At 35.2% G+C, this 23824-nt stretch overlaps 1 protein-coding gene across 2 annotated transcripts in view; it reads right to left on the reverse strand.

Moving 5' to 3' along the window:
- Window positions 1-23116, reverse strand: part of CDH10 (cadherin 10) — a 96536-nt gene extending 73420 nt beyond the window's left edge. The window contains exon 1 of one of the 2 annotated variants that reach the window (XM_040548166.1): window positions 22879-23116. The gene's annotated coding sequence lies outside the window, so the exon portion shown is untranslated. Of the gene's footprint in view, window positions 1-22498; window positions 22839-22878 lie in introns of those variants that run through there. The other variant, XM_040548167.1, reaches the window with a different exon arrangement.
- Between the last annotated feature and the right edge of the window lie 708 nt (window positions 23117-23824).

The following is a 23824-nucleotide window of genomic DNA, read 5'->3' on the forward strand; positions in this document are numbered from 1 at the left end:
TCCAAATTGGAAGTAAAAGTGATTCTTAACAGGCTGTAAAGGTCACATCAATTAAATGGTAATATAACCCATCAACTGCTTTTGATGTCGTTGTTTTTCTTATGGCTCCTTTGGTTCACTTTTGCACCAGTTTCCATACAATGCCAGTCACAATAAGTTATTTACTGTACCCTATAATTTGAACACAGATTTTCATTGGTATGTTGACAGTGCTCCCTTCTTTTCCTAACATTTTCATTTTATTCCTGGTATTTCTTTTAGTCCTCTTCCAAACACTTGCTGGAGAAAGGCAGGCTAGCATAAGAATTTGATATCAATAAAAGCATTATGTTACTACAGGGATGTCAAGGATCTGTTCTCAGTTTCAGCAACAAAAAGACAGCTACTTCAGTGACTGAAGTGTACTTGGTGAAGATATTCACTGATGTCACTCAGAGCACTATGTGATATATATTTAAAGTATATGTTAGCATATTAAAAAAAAACAAACCTACAAGGATTTTTTCTTGAAGTGATCAGAAGCACAGAACTACAATGGTATTATATATATATATACACATTAGCAAAGCTTTAGATAAAATGTCAAGCAATGAATTCCTCCCTCTCCTTTAAATATTGTTATACAGTAAAATAGATATATCATCTCTAATAATTGTTATATGAGTGAAGATTGAAGAAATCAAGTGTAAAGTTTTCCTGTGCCTATGAACAAACCTTACCATTTCCAGTACTTCATCACATTACTCAATGTAACAATGCTACTGGATGACAGTGAAAAGAAAAAATAAAGCAACTCATCAGATCTAAAAGACAGGGACAGATGTTTAAAAAATGGTCACATACTGAATATGATGATGAAAGTCATACCATTGAAAACTTTGCACCTTTTTGGCAACTTGTGAGGGAAGACATCAAATAGCACCTGGCAGACAGTGAGGTCAGCACCAAGTAATGTCAGGCAGCTCCTGGGCCACAGCAGCAGCACTGCCACTATTCTTTCCATCCTTAGTCCTGAAAGATACTGCACGTGTGCCCCTGCTTCTGGTCTACAGTTGGACAGCAGCCTCTTCAAAGCCTCTGTATCTCAGAGTTTTCCCAGTTCCTGTTCTACAAACTGTTCCAAAATTGAGTTGGAAATTCCTTCCCCCAAAACCTTTTATGTAAACTGCTGAGATCTGCTACAAATGCTTATCTACGTGAAGGTATGCAAGTATCGTCCACAGTACATGGACGATCATCTGTAATGATCGTCATCTGTAATGACCTCTTACTGTCTTTTTTTTTTTTTCTTTTTAGCAAGCTGCTTTTATTCATTATGTTTCAGAGAACCCTCTCATTAGGAAGGAAACATCAGTTTTATAGAAACGTGATATTCTGGAAATAAATTAATGACTAATGATGTCATCTTGACTGTTTTGGCTTCCCCACTTAGGGGACATTTTTCAGTGAGCTATTAGGTGAAGATGATTCTTTCTTATGGGACATGGAGGGAAACAAAGAAAGAAGATTGAGTTACTAAATTAGTAAAGAGGATTTTAAAGTAAGATGAAACAAGAGGATGCTAAACGGAAACAGGTAATTCAGGTACAAAAGTAAATACCTGGAAATCAGTCCAGGTTATCCTCCATGGTCAAAGAAGATGAACACATGACAGCAAGTCAGGAAGGATGAAAAAAATACTACATTAGTGATATATCAAACATTCTTGACATCCCTACAGTAATACAAAAAGCACAGAGAGCAAACCTAGAAAATTGTGAAGGGTTCTGTTTTAGAAGCTAAAAATCGTATAAGCATAAGAGAAATACTGAAGTATCCTGTAGGCCTGGAAGATTATGATAATATGTGCAGGATAGGCAGGAAGAACAAAGGAGGAGGCAGCTCTTGAAAGAGACTACATGGCACTAACAAAAGCTTCTCTAGTCCAAAAGTAGGACTGGAAATGCAATGAAGAACAAACTTTGGTTAGGCCACTATCTTTTCATTCAAAACATAAGGAATTTCATAAATATTAAATACATCATCTTGCTAAATATAAGCATAAGGGAGAAACAGGCGAAGAAAGAGGTAAAATGGACATGGTCAAGCTGCAAAATGAGAAGTCAGCCACATCTAAAATAATTCTGTAAGAGCATTAGCAACAGGAGGAAGATTAAAAACATCAGTTCAATAATCAGTGGAGAAGTAGAGATTTTACAGATAGAATGGAGGAAGCTGGAGAGTGCAATGTCTTCTCTCAGCAGCGTTACTTCTAACGGTAAATTTAGACTATGTAGCTAGTTAATATTGGCAGCAAGATGGTATGATCTCAACATTAAACAGGAAAATGTCAGAATAAAGATGAATTGGGGAACTTTGAAGAAAATAGCCAGCCTCTGCAATCCTGTCATCTGTGTAAGAACCAAATATCAAGAAGCAATAGAAAAATCCAGAAATGTCTGTTAGGTGGGAAGTGACATGAACTCCTCCTGAAGGAGACAGAATGGTGATGGACAAGGTGTGCAGCTGTGCACAGGGCAAACCAATTATATCAGGTGATGGGACTCTTCATTCAGTGGCAAGACAGTCAGGAAAACCATCAACTGTCTGTCAGTGCATTCCTGTGTTGATAAAATGAAACCACATCAGCATGGGAATCAGGCATGGCTCAAGGGACACACACTAGCCACTGCAAATTACAGGTTTTTAAAGTGCTGAGCCTAATGAATTTGCTATTAGAACAAGAATTGTCTGAAGCAGTTTCAGAATAATTAGAGATTCTCTTATTCAAAAACTTATTTTCCACTCCAATTCCACCCTAAATTCTTTCTAATTGAATAATTATCACGCCTTGTGGACAGAGAAAATTGTTAAATGCCAACCATCTTAATGCTAGTGAGGCAAATGGATTACTGAATATACAGGTTGTACAGGTTGTATCACTGAATATGATCTAACAGTATCTTCTGTTAAAAAAAAAAAAAAATATATATATATATATGAAGAAGATTGCTACCTATAAGAAAAATGAGGTATATCTTCACTACTTAGGCAACAATGAGAAAGGCTCAGCTAAAATGGTAAGATCATTTGTGAACACTGCACCTCAAGACAGGTGTGGACAAGCCAGGGTGAAAGAGGAAGTGTCATGACCACTGTCATTCAGTTGAACAAACTGGTGCCTATAGGTCTTACCAGAAAAGCTTGTGAGAAGGGAGAGCAAGTTACAACTTTCAAATATGTAAAAGGCTTCTGCAAAGAGATGGGGAATAATCCGTTATCCATATCTACTGAACATGACAAGAAGTAATGGTTTAGATGATTTGTAGCTGAGAGGTAGGATTAAAAAAAAAAAAAGTCCAGCCTAGTGAATGATTTTTTTTTCTTTTGGTACTTTAATGATAATCACGTCTACAGACAGACCTAGCACACTTTGCATAGTACAATACATCTCTTAAGACTGTCTTGGAGATTAAATCCCCTTTCCACCTCTATCCATCCGTAATCTTGTAAGTGCTATACCCAGAAGACCAACCCAGAACTTCATTTTATTTACACTGGAAAAAGTTTAAAAGCCTTTATGTATGACATTTACTTTCAAATATATTTCACTTCCACACAGTAACTGTGAACAAAGTATGAAAAACAAATTTTTGGAGACAATCTTAATTACTCAGATCCTATTCTGAGAAATAAAAAAAAAAAGTCTGTTAACCTACATGCAACATAAAATAAGCAATATTTGTAGCTGTCTTCTACAGCCCTCTGGGGATTAAACATAATTTGAAAAACTAAATGCCTACTCATATTTTGTTCAGTAGCAGCTCACTCTATGTTTGCTTTTTCAGGGTTGTCACTATAGAATACCGGATTTTCAGAAGTACCTTTTAACATCACTGGAAATGGGAAACATAGCCCAAGGGCCAGAACACACAATGGTGCTTATATACCCGCTGTGTCTTCAAGGAGAGGAAGATGGAATGATTCCAAGCATGCAGAAGAGATGCTGTCTGAAAGAGGAAAATAGTATGAAAGCTACAATCACATAGCTATTAAGGATGACCTGTCTCCAATATGATGTCTGATTCTTTTAGATATTTCAGCCATTTTGAATCACGCTTAGCTCTAATGTGATATGTCATTTATCATCACACACAAAATGTTATATTTCCAAAGTAATTGCGGGGGGGGGGGGGGGGGTACAAATAATTAATTTTAATGTAGAGAAAAAATCTAAAACGATTAAAAAAAATCAAAATTTGATTAAAGGGAAATTACTTACTTACTAGCTCCCAGTAGGGAATCCAGGTTTCCTGTTTCTTCCCTTCCCCTACAAGCACTTTTCCTCAACCCTTTCACAAGCAATTCTCATAGCGCAGGGTTTCAGGGCAGATGGAGGGATATTGAGCAGGATAGACGAGTCCCACCAGGGTGTCTTTACAAAGAAGGGATCCCAGTGATTGTATCTAGAGCAACCCAACTAGTAGAACAAATTCCAAAGTGAAAGCAAACCAGAACGCCATTCTCAATGTCTGTGCATTCATAACTGTATTATTTGATGACCATGAATAGTCAAGGAAAACTTGATTTTAGATTTTACTTGGTATACCATCATAATAGCAGTGCTCCCTCTCTAGAATGAATACTGATTGTTAATTCAGTTCAGATTCAAAACAAAATGGTTATGGAATTATAACTTACTTCACATTTCAATAAATAATCTTTGTGTACTGCCTGACCATCTGCAAGGTCAGAAAATTTCTAGAATTTAACAGCACTTCAAATGAAGTAGAATGGATGTGGTTTGAGTATGTTTTTTGTTATTGGTGGGTTTTTGTTTATTTGTTTTAGTATTCATTAATCATAAAGTGTTCTCTGGACAACAAGAAGGCCTAAAGCTCTTCAGTGACCCCAAGGTTCTCTCTGTTCTGCAATCAACCAGAGAGTGGATGAATAGATGAAAGGGCAGTACCTAAGCATAACCATTGTTGCAACTGAAAAACAAACAACCAAACCAAACCAAACAAACAAAAAAGCCACAGTACTTTATTAAGCTATTAATAGCCGATTAGTGATATATGATAAAAACTGGCTTTACTTTATCATTAAATACATGTTCATAAATAGTATCTATTATATACTGAAAATTATCCAGGAACTACAGCTCTACAGCATGAACACTGTTGATAACATTTAATATTCTTAAAATGTAGAAAAGCTGCAAATCATACCATAAAATCCATGTTTAAAAACCAGTAAGAGAATGAAAATAAATAAAAATAAATAAATAATAAAAACACAAAGAAAATTATTTGTGAGGGTATCCAAAATATCATAATGTTACATCATACAGATGAAAGTCACACATCTGTGACTGGTAGGAAAAACAAAGTGAGAAGCAAATACCATAGGTATGTTGTAAGCAAAGAACAGGATACGTAAAAAGGAACACACACACAAAAAAGGAACACCTGCACAGAAAGAAAGCAGGTGATCAGGTTCTGAGAAACAAGTTCTGTTCAACAGAACAGTTGAGCACTATTTGATGTATGCATATAATTTTGGCAATCTATGAACAGAAATACATAAAGCATAACACAACAAACATGAAAGTCCTAGGGGTAAAATGATCAAAATAAAAGCAAAGAAATGAAAGCTTGTGGCTTGATTTCCCTCATAATTTTATGTCAGTCTTACATTGAAGATTTAATAATTCTAAAATATTTGGCGGTGTTTGACTTACAGCAACGTAGCCTTTTAAGTGAGAGAGCATGTAGATAATTTATCCAATATATAATTCTATATTGTTTTGGATATGAAAATTTCTGTTTGGTGCACACTGAAGCAAAAGTGCAACTAAACACTTCCTGGGAAGTAAGAATGATCAGCTCAGCATATGCTCTCATTTTGTGCTTCTCTTCCAGAAGTAGTTCTGGTCACATACATTCTATTTATAGATTCATTCATTCCAACTGTCCTGTGCACTTCCTTATGGAGACAGAATGCTCACCTTGGTCTTTAAATCAATTAAACCAACTACCTGACAAATATTTATTGGAGATCATTAAAAGGTTATGAAAAAAAATAAAATACTGCAATCTGAGAATTATGTGAGGGATTAAAAATGTCCTTCTACTAAAATCTAGGTGGAAACCAGTAAAATGTCTGAAAAACTTAGAAGTCCTGAACATAACACCACTTGACTAACACCACTAATAACAGCACTAAGCAGAGACTAAGACACAAACAGGTAAGGTTGATGGTTAACACCCAGTTAATACCAGAAATACAGAGCCATTTTATTCTAATTTTCTGCTAGATAACGAAGGTCTCAGAACAAGGCACAGCTTTCATTAAGGACTAAGTTGGCCAAAGCACATGGATCTGTATCTACACAGTGTTAAAAACAATTTAAATGTACTTACGTTTATATATGATCAAATCCTGTCAAACACAATGGAAATTAAGCGCAGACTTAAGTCATACACAAAATGCTGGGGTTTCCCATGCATAAAGTCACAACTTCTGCAGTTCAGTACACTCCAAGATTGTAATACATAGTAGGAGGTGGCTTTTAATCCTCCTCACAGGCCCACAGGCAAGCTCTTTTCTTCCATTAATTAGGGAGAGAGCATCAGAAATTTGCTGACGATGAGGAGCTTCTGCAGTGCTTCCTATCCCTGCATCTTCTGGTTCTTTAGACACAGGGTTCTTACATGTGAACAAGTTCTTACTATTTCAAGTATGGCCTAATCGACAACAGCACCTGACTGTTGTTGTTAAACAAAATGCCTTTCAGAGAAAGTACCAAAAAGCACAGAAAGAGGCAGTGTAAATTAACACTTATTTATCCCCCTTCAGGGCTTTTTATTTTTACTTATTTATTTTTTAATAAGAAAGACTTGGTCTTTTCAAAGTGTAAACATTGCAAAACAATCTCATGGACAGGAATGTGTACCGACCAGGAGAAAGCTCAAGAACTGGTCAGTTACCACTCATGTAAATCAGCTGTCACAAACTATTTGAGCATCTAGAAATAGCTGTAGCTTGGTCTAAGACTACCATAAAACTACTGGATTATCTACCGAGATTTTTTTTTTTTTTACCTTTACCTGAAGAGAACTTTATTGAATACTGTTGGAGAAAGCTAAAATTCTACAGGCACAAGGTTGTAATTTCTCTGAAAATTTTCTTTCCTGCACCAAGATCTTGTGAGGCTATTACTGAATTATTGTTAAATTAGGAAAATAAAGTTTTAAAATTGCTACAGCAGGGCTTCTGCTCCCATTTTTAATGAAATAAAATTTTTTGTCCTTGGTCTCCTGCATTCTCTTTATAATACGCAAAAATAACAGCTAACTCCATGTAAGCATTTCAGTTTGTTCTACGTCAAAAGACATGTATATAAGTACATTTCAGAAAGATACAATTTTCTTTCAGAAGCATGTGGACTCTGTTATATCAGTCCAACTGATAATTTTTATTTTTTTAGTGCTGCATATTCATACCTGAAAGCCAGTCTAGATTACTTCAACACTGTAGAAGGTAGTGAAGGAAGCAAGTGCTTCATCCGCAGGTAGTGTATATACACAGATTTCCAGAATCACAGAATGATTGAGGTTGGAAGGGACCTCTGGAGGTCATCTGGTCCAACTCCCTCCTGTGTTGCAGTTTGTGCCCACTACTTCTTTCCTGTCACTGGGCACCACTGAAAAAAGCCTGGCTCCATCTTCTTTGAACTCTCCCTTTAGGTATTTATGCACAATGATAAGATCCCCCGAGCCTCTTCTTCAGACTGAACAGACCCGACACTCTCAGCTCTTCCTCATAGGAGAGGTACTTGGCTTCTCTGTTCACCTTTGTGACGAAACAGCCAAGTTTACTTTGGTAAAGGAAAGCTCTTCCAACCAAAATATCAGTATCACTGCTCCTGTTTTAACACTTCTCTTTTCAATTTAAATGGCACTTCCTTGCTTTGCCTTAACTATTGTAATCTGAAGGGCAAAGACGTAGTAACAAACTCATTCAGACTGCTATTGCAGGTGTCTGAAAAGATGGCACACCTCTATCTTCTACATAAGGGCAGCACTCACGGTTGTTAGGATCTTGTGCTTTTGTGGCCTTGTTGTTTAGAATTTCTCTAAGCAGTCAGACCCTGAAACATGTCAGTTATATATTACTGCAGTTGTACAGGAGGATGAATTTTCTTCCTTTGCTGCCACAGCCTAGGTGCACATTGCTTAGTCTAGCTGGTAGTCACACTAGACATAAATAATTTTGACAGTCAGAAGAAGAACACACTAAATATACAAGTTCCACAGATCAGCAATCAATCTTATTTGACAGACTAACCTCAGAAACAGTTTTAAAAAACATTCGTTCCTTTTGATCATCTAGACAAGTTCTGTGGCAGACACTTTTCAGTCTCCCCTTTATACACAGGATATAACAGTTCCCAGCATAAATTGTATTTACTTACCTACCTACCTAAATGAAGCACACTGGGATTGAAATATAAAAATCTACGATTCAACAGGTGCAATTTGCAGAAGGGACATGCAAGGGATTTAGCAATTGTGATGAAGAAATTCTAGCAATTCTGCTTCTTTCAAAAACAGATTCTGAATGGTACTAGACAGATTACCAGAAGTTCTAGACTACGGTCACAAAATCATTAACAACTTCTGTTCTCTTTTCACCTCTAGAAGCTCCACAAATGGAAATAATCACTTTAATTGACAGTTTCCTATTTGCTCTTTAACTTCAGTGAAGACAATGATACTTTGAATTATTTCATCTTTCCAAAACATTTTCCTAACCATCTACATCATCTTTTTATCCCTTGCCTTTATTTTACATCCTTCTTAGCCAATCTAGCAGTAAATTCTCCTAACCTTATGTCAACTTTATCTCTGCTTAAATCCTTGGTCAAACTATCATTTATTCTGTCACTGAACATTGTGCTTTTTTTTGCATATGAAATCTTCCATAACACTTCAGTTTTTGAAGGCTGGTGCTGTGTATTCTCAGATCACAGAATCACTAACATTGGAAAAGACTTCCAAGATCATCTGGTCCAACCGTCCCCCCCCACCAACATTACCCCCTACACCATGTCCCTAAGTACCACGTCCAACCTTTCTTAAACACCCACAAGTAGGTGACTCCACCATCTCCCTGGGCAACCCATTCCAATGCCTGACTGCTCTTTCTGAGAAGAAATTTCTCCTAATTCCAACCTAAACCTCCTTTGGTGCAACTTGAGGCCATTTCCTCCTGTCCTAGATGGATTAAGAGATGCAATCTTTTAACATCTTTTCTTCAAATTTCAGAATTCTGTTCAACTAAGCATCCATTTAATTTCGTGAAGTCCTTCAGGTATACATACCAATTATTCCAAGCAATTCTCTCTCTGTTGCTTCACAACATCTTTTGGCTTACCAGTTTCTTCTTTTTGTGCTGCATATACACAACCGCTTTTCACTGGGGACCTTCTCTTTGATAACTTATGATGTGCTACATGTTGTTCTGCATCTGTGCTTGATTCGTTGCCTATTTCACTCCATGTTTGTTGAAGTATGATGTCCTGCCTCACCTCCAGTTTTTATAGGTAAACACATTTAAAAAAAAATCAAATTTAAAAAAGAAAAGACCTTTAATATACATAGCATAGCATACTTTTCCCCTCTTGAAAGTTCTTAGAGATATTCTGTCCTTGGTTGGCATTAAATATAACCTCAAGAAAATTACAGTACCACACAACACAAATGAAAATGATTCATCCAGAATAAGATGTTGAGAAACTGAAATTTTGGTAAGTAACTTTCTAGAAAGCTTTTAAAGATCTCATTCTTATAGACAAGTTACCCTGAAATGACAAAAAATACTGTTCTGTGATATACTGACTACATATTTCTGATGCTACAAAATGAAAAATCTCTTCCAGGCCTAGACTGTCTCTGTCAGATCTAGAAAGCCAGATAGAAACATATTGAAACTGGTTTTATATGCATTGCAAAAGGTACAAAAATACAAATAATAGTGTAGATTTCAATGTAATTAATATTGGCATACTCTATATGTCACAATATTTACATTATTTGTGCAATTATTATTTTATATATTATTAATGTCTTAATAATAATAATTTTATATTGTTAAATATATTTATGCAAATATTATTTTTATCAATATCAATAACGTTTTATTAAAACATTTATCAATAACATTTTTATCAAAAAGTCTATACCCTAGACTTAGGTCTGTCTCTCTCATAAGGACATTCATGCCAAGTAAATGCACTGGAAAAAGCAATTGCAATTCTTCCTTTCAGTAGGTCACTTACCACTTTAATCTTTTATGTAAAGCATACTATACAAAACACCACAAAATACGGAAAGAGTGAAGCATTCAAGTGAGCTAATTTTCAAGAGAATTTTACTGGTGTGAGGAGGAAAAATTTGAATGGACACAGCTCTTGATCATACACAAAACTGTTGAGATCCTATATCCTATTGCATTAATGTTGTGATTCTTCCCTCTGGTCTAGCTGACAGGCAAGAGTTTTATCTCTGGCTAACCCAGCTAACCTAATCAGAAAAATCACAGTCTCTAACCATCCAAAAGGAACCCTTCAACAACTGACTGATTTATCTACTCACTAGCTGGTGCAGCATACAACTGTACATCAGCTAGTGACTGCCTATTACAAAACACATTGTAGTGAACAACATTTTAATATACCCAGTAATTACTGGAAAACGTATCTTGTATTAGCATTTCTATCATATTTTTATTCTCTGTATAAGTTTACAAAGCATGCACAATGAAACAGTATTGCCTTTGTGTACAGAAAGTGATGGAAGCATCTTCCAATGTAAGAATATCCAATGGAACACTACTTCCATTTTAAATATCAGAACCTGAAAAGTGTTCTCATTTGGTACTCATTTTGATAGTATGTCCTCCTTCAGCCAGGATTAATCTGGATGAGTAAATTCTATTCTGAAAGATAGGAAAATAACACAAAAGAAGCACTTGTAAGATTTTTATTTTATTTATTCTTTAATATTTGTGGCTATAGTACTGGACTGAAATTCAAAGTTTCAAAGTGTTTTGTAGCCCTAAGATATGAGAACTTATAATTCTTATATGCTTTCAGACCCCTTAAGTAGAAAAAAGGGTATTATAATATCTCACTAAGTTATAACCAGCAACTGATCTTCAAAGACATCAAGATATTTGGACATTATTTGGACCAGACTAAATAAATGTCTTTCAGGAAAGAAAAAAAGAAAAAAAAAAAAAAGAAAAAAAAGAAGAGAGGAGAAGGAAGAGAGAAGGAAGAGAGAAGGAAGAGAGAAGGAAGAGAGAAGGAAGAGAGAAGGAAGAGAGAAGGAGAAGAGAGAAGGAAGAGAAGGAAGAGAGAAGGAAGAGGAAGGAAGAGGAGAAGGAAGAAGAAGAGAAGGAAGAGAGAAGGAAGAGAGAAGGAAGGAGAGAGAAGGAAGAGAGAGAAAATCATCCTTTCTTTTGAAAGAATGAGAATCACTGGCTTACGTGAAAGCAGGACTGACATCTTGATTTCCTTTCCATCTACTGACAAAGAATATTTTGCATCTAGAGACTTTCAGCATGACTGGAACTCAGAGACAAATAAGTAAGCAAATATGGACTACCACACAGAAAACTCTTTATGAGATTGAGTGAGAATTATCTGTACTGATTGCAAACATCTACAAGCATTACCTTCAAAAACACAAGAACTAGTATTCATTTAGCTCAAAACCAAAAACACTGATCTTGCTGAACTGCAGTGTGAATACCAGGAAAATAAACAGCATTCCTGTGCTGTTATTGCTTTTATTGCATGCAGGCTGGTATGAATTTTCCCAAACCTAAACCAGAAAATAAAATGAAAAATAAGAATGCTAGCATGGATACTGGCTTTTGCTAAACATTTCAGGATGCTAAAGTGATCATTGCCTTGAGCTAGCTAAGTATTAAAGTATTCTACAGAGATCTAATGAACTAATACAATAAAAATCTATTGACAATTGCCTTGAACTAGTAAAGCATTTAAGCATTCTACAGAGTTCTAATGCATTAAGGACTAAAAATCTATTTCTATGTGGTAACTATAGTCAATTTTTGTGAGATTTCTCAAGTCTCACAAATCAATATTTGTAGTAATGTACATGAAAAGATCAAGAAAAGAAACAACCAAAAAGATTTTTTCCTGTGCATGACTTGATTTGATATTTTACATTTAGTATAAAAATTCATACATATCTATCACCAAAGCAAAGTATTTTGCTGGTAGGCATAGAAGTGTAAGCTGGAAAAGAGCAACTAGTTTTCATATAATTATCGTCTTGCCACAAGATGGCACCAAAAGATTAAAAATATCTGCATTCTTAAGATTCCCATCTGAAAAAACTGGAAGAAACTTTTCAGGGAATTGCACAAGAAAAGTCATCAACATTTTACTTGCAGTAGTAAGTAACAAACACCATTCTGCTTACTTTGACAAACTGCTGAAATGTGGAGACTTACCATGGGGTTAATGAATATTGAGAAAAAGAATGTTTTACTAAAGCTTAAGTTTCCTACAAATTCTGAAGAATAAGGAATGAGAATTTAGAATGATATATTTCCTTTTCCAGACAGGGAAGTGAGAACATATTCAAATGTATGAATAAAAACTAAACAGACAAGAAAAAACAAATCCAAACCTATCAACAACTTATAGTTTCCCCTAAAGAAAACCTTATGAAAGTTCAACAATTTCTTCATTAAGAATGTCTTTTTCTCCACTCCATTTTGCCTCCCAGTTGCAATTAAGAAAAAAAAAAAAAAGAAGTTAATCTCAAATATAGCGAGCTCTTAAAAAAGCTACATGTGGGAGATATAATGAGCTATAATGTGAGAGATAGTGAAGAAACAATATTTCTAGTGTATCAGATATCTCATTGTCAGATGAATGCTTTTCAGTTTCCACTACAAAACCCCATCCTTCACAAAGGATTATTATATGATTATGATTCTATTATAGGACATATAATGGGATTACTGTATCCTATATATGATAGGAACAGGTCAGAGTGCAATAACAGTGTAAACACAAAACAAGATAAAAACCTAAAGGCTTGTGTGGGAGGAAACATTTCAAACCATAGTTACTTCATTGGTGATTATTTCACTGGTGATTATTTTGTGTAATAGATTTTACTTATGTAAAGAAAACAAACAAACAAAACAAAGAAAGAACTATAAAAAGTGTTCACAGAACACTTCAGCCAGAAAGAAACCAAGCATCTCACAACACAGAAATACTAATTCATCAGCAAACTGCTGTAAGTCATTGTAATGTTTCCTTTAGAAACTGACCCTGAACAATACCAACATTATAAAAAGAATTATTTTTGTGTCAGTATTATCTTGAGCTTTGTTGCTAGTACTTCTGATTGTACAGAAATGTATTTAGCTAACTTTAAACTATTTTTCCATATCACTTCATTTTAGCTCATATATTTTAAAGTATTAATAGGCTACTCTGGAGAAGTCGGTGCTTGACTACACATTGGAATCATTAAGATGAATTCTGTTTACTTAAATAGAATTTCATTCTCAAAAACAATCATTTTTTCTTGCAGTCATCAAGCCATTATGACACATTTTTATGTTATTGTTCTGCTTGCTATCCAATAGTCCAGTTTTAATCTATCTAATGATAACAAAATAGCTTCTGAACTACTCCAGAAATCTTTTAGTGCTGAAGTAGCATGATTTACTTGTGTACATTTTTTTAATTAAAAAAAACAAGGGGGGGGGGGGGAAGGGGGATTTTAGCTAGAGTTATAAATGGATTCCAGTGAGCATACACAGAGGAGTAACAAGGAACCAGTCACAACACTAAAATGATGCCATAGTCATACACTCCTGTACGACAAGACTGTTTGGGTGCTCTTCCAGAGACTGAGCTGGAACCATCTAACTGGGAGCTGTGGGACTCATCCACCTGGCCTGACATTATCCCATTAGACCTGACTTTTGCAGGCTGTCCATTTGGCAAAACAGCTCAGACTTTATGTGCAGGTACTTGCTGCTTGGATCTTGATGGCTGCAGCCATGGAGGAGAGAAAAGGTGGGTGTTTCCTTTCCTGAATATACATAACCCAAAATGTAGCAAGAAGTGGCTCTCATGTTAACACAGCTGTTTGTTCGTTTGTTTTCATCCTGTAACTTAGAAGGCCGAACTACTTTGAGCTTTATTTGTATTTAACTCCAGATAAGCGGGTGTTGTTAGAATTGAAAACCTAACAAACTCGCTCCTTGATGGCTTTTTGTAATTTCTGTTCTAAGCATATCAAGTGTAATTTAAACACCTAAATACAACAAATTGTTCTTGAACAACTATGGATTTCAGAATTTAAATAATTGATTTCTCCTTCTTTGTCACAATATTTTAGGTATCCAATTTAGAGCAGCTCAAGCCCAGTGACCTGTCTCATTCACATTATAAATTCCTGAATTAACTTGAAGATTTATGCTCATCAAAACTTTAATGGTATTATTACTATAATAACTATGTCTTAATTCATCATTCTTTTGTAATTCTCATTTTTCTGAGCTCAAATAGAAAGGTAGAGGAAACCACATCACAATTAAAATATATCACAAATAACACGTGTTATGGGTTCAGATGCCTTGCTTGTCAAGGACAGGAAGAGGAAGAAGGGATGCATGATTTTTTCTCCATTTTCCATTCTGTACATATGTATCACACACATACTTTAATTTTAGAAAAGAGATCGATTTCTTTTCATCATCAGAATGACTGTTATTCCATTAAAGTTTCTAAATATTATAAATAAATTTTAAAAGTAATACATTTCCACCTTAAGAAAGATTTTCTCAAATTATCAAATATGGTCAATCTGGGTACTACTTCATTAAAGACACTTACAAAGAGAAATTTGAAAGAATTAAATTGTAAACAAGAAAAAAATTGTATCATTTATAAAAGAACAATATTACAAAGGAAAATCCATCTATCTATATCTGTGTATCTGCCATTCGCAGATGTAACTACCAGAAAAAAATGGATCTAGTAACAGATAACACAAAAGCTTGCAAGTTCTTAATCAAAAACTGTCAATAAAATGTGCCCAAGTATTAAGTCATGGAGAGAACCAAATGTACTTTATACGCCTGGGGCTTGATTCACCTGTTTTAATCAAGGTGTCAGCTTCAGTGCTGTCTTGACCACAGGCACCAAACTCTTACTCAAGGGAAAGAGCACATCTCGGCATGCTAATGGCAGAAAAACTTCATCCAACAAGAGGAAAAAAATCACACTTCTGTCCTACTTTTTATGGACACTACATATTTCTGCCACAAGGCTGTGGTCACTATCCCAAAGAGAAACTAGAAGTAGGAGACAGAAATAGTGTTTAAAAGATGCTCTTGGGAAGGCGGTAGCAGTAACATATTTAGCGAACTTGGTTATAATATGCTTAACCAGATCTTGAACTATCTTTCATGTAATAATGACACTCCTTACTTCACTAATCTTAAAAGAGAGCAAAATGTTTCATACAGCTGCAAAATTACTGGGTAGACCCTAGTAACTCATACAGAACATTAGGTCTACACTATTACTTACCATTTAATAAAGTACTGTTTTGATTAAAAACTGTTTTTAAATGGCTAAATGCTGTTGATCTGAGCTGAATTTCACCGTATTCTATGGCAGCGATTGCATAGATTCTATGATGTTAATATAATACTGCTTTGTTTGGTTAATATCATATATTAACTAGAATTCATTATTAGATAGCCCAACAGTTAGTTAGCTTAATTAGTTAGTTTTGTTTTGATTTTTTAAGAGATACTCATGAGAGCAGGATAGTAGCTCTAAACAGCTTACTTTGCAGATCAAGATTATAATGAAAAAGAAAAAATCATGTATAACAGTACTTACATATAACAGCCCTCCCCTTAAAAAATATACAAGAATTTAGAAAACATCTACACTGATAATCAGAATATGATCTATAACATGATGTTTTGTTTTGTTTTTAAAGTCTATTCACATAATTTGTAATTACAATATATTCTTACAGGTAGAAAATAAGACTGAAATATTTTATTTTCTTATTTCAATTTGTCATGTTTGGGGGTTATTCTTTTAAACACATTCTGTTGTTTTTTCTTTTTTTTTTCTTTCTATTTGTGTTGTTTTGCAATTATTCCTAACAACTGTCAATCTTCTACTGAAAATGCAGGTTATCTTGTGAGTAGACTCAACATAAAAAATAAAACACGCTATTTTAAGGTTTAAATCTTATTTATCTCATTAGCACCTTCAGTGAATGGATTACTTATAATTTTTATGATGTATAGAAATTGATGACATCTAAATCTACTTTAACTAATTTACTGATGACACATTGGAAATCTTCAAGGGATATACCAAGAAAACAGGGAGGGACCCAAATATAAACTTTTTTTTCACACTTCGTCTGCTGTTTTGAGGCTCAGATATTTCTCCAGGGACAAGTAAAACATGAAAACATGACTTTAAATGAATATATTTTAAAAATATAAACAGGTGTCCTTTTATACAACAATACCCTGAGGATAGAAAGAAGCCATCTTTTATTTCAAATTAATTGTTGTAACACTATCCACAGATTTCAACCAAGACTTAAAGAAGTATAGGCCCCTCTTTATCTCTACCCAAGGCGTAGAAAGATATATGGAAGAAACAGGACAGTTCTTCACTGAGAAAGCAGGAACTTGTAGATATTATTATACACTACAGTCCTGACTCATAATTGAAGCTCATAAGTCTGTCATGACTACATCAGACAGCATTTTAAGGCCTAGTGATGGACAATATTTTTAAAAGAATATTCTGAGAATGATAGCCATAACAAGAAAAAATATGATGTGCCCATTAAACCAAGTAGACAGAGCCAGGAAAATCTCAGTGTTGTGATGGAGGAAGGGGTCTCTCTCTCCCTGCTGCCCACAGCTGCTTTCAAAGGGCTGTTTAGACCCCTCTTTAGGAGACTTCATCTGTGGTAGTTGTACCAGTACAAAGACCTTTGCAAGGTTACAGGACCCCTAGCCCTGGAGAATCCACTGCCCCATGACAGAGATCACAGGCAAGGATGCTAACACTGTATGCACAGCAATGCTACTGATGTCGACTGAGTCCCACATCTTGGACCTTGTATACATTTATGATCCCAGTTCTACTTACCATAGAAAAAGGCATCAGAAAAATAACAGGTGACTGTTTGTAAGAAAAAAATGTATACATTTAAGGGATTTTTTTCTTAGAAGAAAGAAACCTTAGAAGCAAAATAAACCTTATCTGTCCTGAATATTGTCTCCAAACAATTACAAATACTTTTCATTCCTACCTCTTTTCTCACCCTCATTTCAAAAGAAAAAGTTTTTGTGCAGTTTCTTTGTCTCATGTCTATAATATGAAACATATTCAAGAAAAAAAATACATTCAATACCTCTCTATTCCAGCAGAAGTAAAAATCAGCTGTACACTTGTATTACATATAGGAACCAATGACAGGATGGTCATTGCAGTACAGCAACTACAAGTTTCCTAGACACAGGCATACAAATGTTTTATTTGTGCTAATATTAGGATAGTGCAACAACTAATAAGATAACCTTTTCATCCATTAAACTGGTGTAAATATCGTATGAACTACTATAGTGTGATTGACAAGCCCAAAATAACAGTTCAGTATCTATTTTTATTTTATGTTAATATGGAGGCCAGGGGAGGAATACCAGTCCTGTTTCATTTTGAGTTTTGCTCATAATGCAGTAAATTACATTTGTATATTCTTTATGTCTTAAAAATCAGGTATTGTAGCACTGCAGGTTTCATGAGGATTGCATTCTTTTTTAAGGATCATGATCTGTCAGGCTAAGTGATGGTACATCATGATCTTTATGTTGTAATGTAGTACACTGAAATAGGATAATACAATAAAACCAATCTGTAATGTGGCAGATGATGGCGTATCAGCAGAAAAATCATAGAACATACACTATGTACAGAAATATATATCACATAATACATAATCTTCATGAGAACGTATTTCAGAAAGGGTTTTTTTTAATTATTATTGTAAAACAGAAGAGGACAGTTCTTGCTTTTGACCAACGGGATTCTGAAAATATCTATTTTCAATGCATATTTTTTGAATGATTGGCTTTGCATAAACACACATACACTTGCCTTCTCTGCCTTACATGATTTCCTACTGTTTGATACATGTTTCAAACTTCACTTTGAGTTACCATTAAGAGTTGCCATAATAAAGTTTAAAATAGAAAAACATCATGTTAAGAATGATATGCATGGGGGACAGCATTAAAAGGGAAAATTGCCATATAGTTTTTCATTATATCTTTGTGTCCCTTGATGCAGCCTGTTGGTAAAGACATAGTACTGCACACTTCCAACTTGAGTTTATATCCCAGATCAGATGCCGTATGACAGTACAAGCTGGGAACACCTCTGAGATACTGCTAGAGCTTTATGTCTCCTACTGCACGCACTCCTTTATCAACAAGCTGATAAACCTTTATTTCATATAAGTTAGTAGAGGCAAGAAGTGATAGTAGGAGCTTACAGGAAAAGTGAGAATAAAAGGCTGATATAAACTGAGAGAAACTGTACAGTATTCTGCTTGCTAGAATGAAATCCCTGTACAAAGCAAAGATATTCCCTGTTTTGCCTTTCCCCTGCACACACACACACACACACTTGATGTAACTGGCTCTGATGTTTAATAATCAGGAAGACTGCATGTACAAAGAAAGGCATTAAAAGCCTCAGCTGGCAGATTTTTGGCAAATCCTCAACATACTAAAAACTCAACCAATAAGCCAGCAAACAGAATGTATAAGCTCAATAGCTCTTTGGTTGGGTGGTGTTCTGGCTGGCCACCAGATCAAAACACAATAGAGAAAAAAGAAAAAAGAAAAGAAAAGAAAAAAAAAATAAATAAACACAGTGCTTGGATCTGGCTGATTTTTTCCTGTGTGCAGCAATACATCCTGATGACTGTAAACACTCAGCTTCCCAGAGATGAGGATTACTTCCTATTGCTCTACTGTAGAGGTTCTAACTCACAGACATGGGCAAGTTAGGCAAGTCATCATGCCAAGGACTCAAATAAGAAGAGGTGTAAATCCAGGAAGGGAAAAACAAACAACATTCAACAGAGGAGTTCCTTTTGGCCTGAATAGAGTTTTGGGCAACATTTAGTCCAAGACAGAATTCAGAATACTGTTCTTCATTGTTTCTTGCATTCAAGTTTTGCCAGAAGTTGGACAGTAGAGAAAGCATGTTTTGTGAAAAAGCAAGTGTCCACATTAGTAGATTTGAGGCTGCAGGATGTGCAGTGTGTGTGTGTCATAAAGTATGGTCAATGAAGGTTTCAGTGAAGTGTACCTTGAGTTTGAACATGAGCTTTCATTGATAGCTGCATTATTCAGAACAATTTACAATGTTCTATGGTTTCCATATGTACAGTGAAATCACCCTTCATACTATTTTACTGTGGCATTCTTAAACCGTTGACAAGAAGTTTTGTATCTGAATTTCAATATTCTTCTCTTACTATAAATGATACATCAACTAATATGTCATTAAATATCCCATAATAAATAATAACAGTAATACAGAGTATATGTGTATGTCGATTATAAGAAATCATGAAATGTTTCTTAACTCACATTTTATTTACTCTGTCTTTCCCTTCCATTTATGTCTCTTATGTAATATCAATAATTAACTGGGTATCAGATTTTTCCAACGTATGAGCAATAATATATTGTGAAATACAATTAAGATGTGTTGGTGTTTACAAACTTGGTTTCAAGTGATAATAATGAATTAATTCAAAATATTACTATGATTATAGTCAGAAACTTCACCCCATTGCTTCAATTCAACAATATTCAATCTTAATTTGACCCTTTGCACTAGTGCTGCAACCTAGTGGGTATATAAAATTATTCTACTTCAAAGGTAGTTAATTTTCACCTGCAACCTGCCTGTGAATATGGTTAACAGACATAGAAACTATGTTATCTGCAGAAACTACCCAGATGAGGAAGGCTCTGTCTCAGTCCTTTTTTTCCTTGAGAAATCATGTTGAGATCAGGAAATTACTTTCTAAGAAATAGAGGTACATATCATGTCAAATTAACCTTTTCTGCCTTTTACAATGAATTATTTAACAAAGAAAAATTAGAACTGATATCACTTAGCTGAAATTTGTATACTGGTGTGCACATATCTCTCTACATTTAATTAATGACGAGCTCACTTGCTTTGACATGGCATTTTTGAATGCTTTTCAATAAAGTCTAAGCACAGAAAAGAACAGAAACCACAGTGTCTACTGTGAGCATATTTTAGTATTTCACCAGTTTCTTCACAGATCCTTTGTCTACTGAGAACAAGCAAATATGAAGTTTTAGTAGATCTACACTCATTTGCTCTAATGCAAAACCAACAAGACCATTTCACAGAGTATATAAGTTCCTACATACAGTCCCTCAAAGACGGATCTTGCCATTTCTTTGACATTAACTGTTACAGAATTATAAATATAAATTGCTGGCAATGCACGCAATCAAGATATTTTCCAATGCTATGTAAAGAAACAAAAATAAAATCCTTAGCAGCAGTCTCAAGTTTAAATATCTGTATTATACTCAACACTCAAACATTACAAAGTTCCTATATAAAATCATAATATAAATCATAATATAAAATCATCTTGGCAGCACACAAGATAGCTATATCTTCATGCTTAACTAAAATTAACAGAAAACTGCTACAGAAATGACCTTTTCATTCATATTATTGTTTAAGAAAGTAAAGTATATAAAAATTTGAGAAGACTCCTTCCAGACACAAACTAGATTACCAGTTTATAATCCAAGAACTATTCCTCTCCTGATGCAAGCCCACATTGACTGTAAAAAGCTGGTTTTCAACTCAGGGAAAGATAGCTTGTCTTTTTTATTCGTCTTTCCCAGTTCCCTAAGTTAGTTCATTCTTTCTTCTCCTCAAAAATAGCAAAGGCCAGTATAACATTCAAAAAGTAACCAATTAATACAAAAGTTTGACTAACTAGAAAATCTCAATAAATGCATGTGTCAGACTCATGATATTGCTGGTACATGGCATATTTAAAATAATTTAGGGATTCAGAAGTACATTCTAGTCTCCCACTCATGTTCTCCCCTCCGGTAACACTGCCATGTAAATGCAAAGCCTATAGCATAAAAGAAAAAAAAAAAAAAAACAACAAAAAACCATAATTCTTAACAAACCTGTTCCTCACACCACACATATACACACATACAAACACAAGTTGTATAATTCAAAAAATACCTTCAAAGCAGTGGATATGTAGTTGGGTAATACAGAAGCTTTTACTGAAATGAAAGATGAAGATTATAGGAAACAGCTCCATTTGTGTGGAAGCAACAGAGATGATAGGTCAGTTTTAAAATGCTGGTTGCTATTTGTCACCGATTGCACGTGCAGATGCATTCTCTTAAGCTGAAGGACTGTTAGATTTTTATGGCTGCAACTAGTATCATGTATGGTATTAGTCTACTGCAAATTTCTCATGCAGCTGACAATGCCACCAATAGTTAGTGGGAACATGGATTTATGTTTGTATTGTGCTGCATTAATTTAACACTACATCAAATATGGATTTTATTGCAGCAGTGACAATAAATGCTCACACAGGTGCAGACTAAATTTTTTCTCCCTCCCTCTCTTCTCTTTCCCCCCCCTTACTGAAATGTCAAACCTGGCAATATTTTCCCCATTGGTGTGTATATAGCTCTGTACCTATATTTGAAATATTGCCTGTATCCACCCACCATCCCTCTCCATAGGGATTTCCTTCATAAAGGAACATTTGCTCTAAGTGCATATAATTATTCTGAAATTCAATTCAGGGCAAAACCAATAGCACTGAAAGCTGTAACAGACTTGCACTGGCATAGAGAAAGTGTGGGCACGTATGTGTATGTTTCATGTTATGCTCATAACAGTTACACTATGAAACATTGGGCTTTTTTCAATTCAAGTAGTATTGTTGTTGTCCCCATTATATTTGCAAGAACTGAATACAGATTGCAACTGCTGCTCCAAAGACAGCCTGATACTGGTAGAGAAAAATAAAAGAAAAAAAATTATAAAATGCTGAGCATTTCAATCTTCAATACATATGATACCGGTTTACTTCGAGGACAAAATACACAGCATCTGTTTCCTACCCCTTGTTTCATTACTCCTGAGGCATATTTATGAAATGTAAAAGTTGCATACAGTAGAGCAATTTTATGCATTACATTAAATACCATGCTGTTCATGCTCTAATAACAATAACAACAGCAACTACAAGGGGCTTACGGAAATGCAAGTAAGAAAGGCTCCTACCTTTTATTCTGCTTCTGAGAAAGTGAAGTAGCGTCCACCCCAAAGAAAACTGAAGAATGAGCTATTAGAGTCCTTTTCTTGTTTGTTTTCTGCTGTTATTTTCTAAGACTGATCCCACTTGGATCTAACTCAGGCTTTTTCTCCTAGCATCACTTAACTCTGGACAGCAGGGACCCAAAGCTAAGGGGAGCTCTCCCTCTGCCTGGCTTTCATTCAGAGCTCCCGATTAGAAAGAAAGGAAAAAAAAAAAAAAAAAAAAGGAAAAGACACAACCGCCACCACACACGCACTCGCACAGACACCCAGACACACGGACACACGCAGGCACACTCGGAGGAAGGGAGCGCGGAGAGCGCTGCTGCTGGAGCCGCAGCACTTACCCTGGGAAGGCTGCGGACTGGGGAAGCGCAGGCTTTTCCAAGCACACAGTGATTTGCAACTGAATGCAGTGGGAGGGTACAGCAACGGAGAGCTTTTTTGTTAAAGCCCGTCGCCCTCCCTTCGCTGACAGAATGGTTCTCTGTTTTTGAAGTCTAAGGTAATCAGCCTCAGCTACTTAGCTCGTCGCGGTAATGCTGGGAACACCATCACTTTTTGCGGTGTATTTTTCTTGATTAAATATCACCACTTTTCTATACCACCAGTGATCTTACGGCGATTGTTATAAGATATATATACATATAAATTAGCGTGGTGCCAAATTAAATTACAAGCTCAGAGGGCTCAGATGCAGCCACAGAGGGTAGCTATTTTCTTCACTGAGCTGCTTGTGCTATTAGATTAGAAACATTTTTTTCTCCTGCTTCGCCAGTTTTATGATTAATAAAAACAAGACAGGTTCACATAATACAAGATATTTTCCCATTTCCAGAGGTCATCTGAAAAAAAATGTCAGCATCACTACAAATCCCCCACTTTTTTTTTTTTCCCCCACAGTTGATACTTGCAATGCCTAGATTTATTTTATTTCAGCCACTGTATTTGGACTTGGCAATTTGCAGACATATTCCTTTCCATAGAGTTAATCTGTGCTGGTTACACATTTCTAATACAGCAATCTGGACTCAGCACAATCCTCCTTGGATCATATCATTGTGATACTGTCGAGAGTTCCCCGTACATTACTTAGAAGAGATTTAACAAATAGGCACATAAATTTATAAGATTAAGCCAATGGATGTCAGTATTGCTCTATGCAGAAAGTGTCATAAAGGACTTTCTTTGGTTTAAAAAAAAAAAAAAAAAAGGCCTCCTAAAATAAAATAATAATAATAAAAAGTAAAATCCCTTAAACAGAATCTGAAAAATGTTGTACTTCTGAGTGAG

The sequence above is a fragment of the Cygnus olor genome, chromosome 2, assembly GCF_009769625.2.
Source record: "Cygnus olor isolate bCygOlo1 chromosome 2, bCygOlo1.pri.v2, whole genome shotgun sequence".
Classification (NCBI taxonomy): Eukaryota; Metazoa; Chordata; class Aves; order Anseriformes; family Anatidae; genus Cygnus; species Cygnus olor.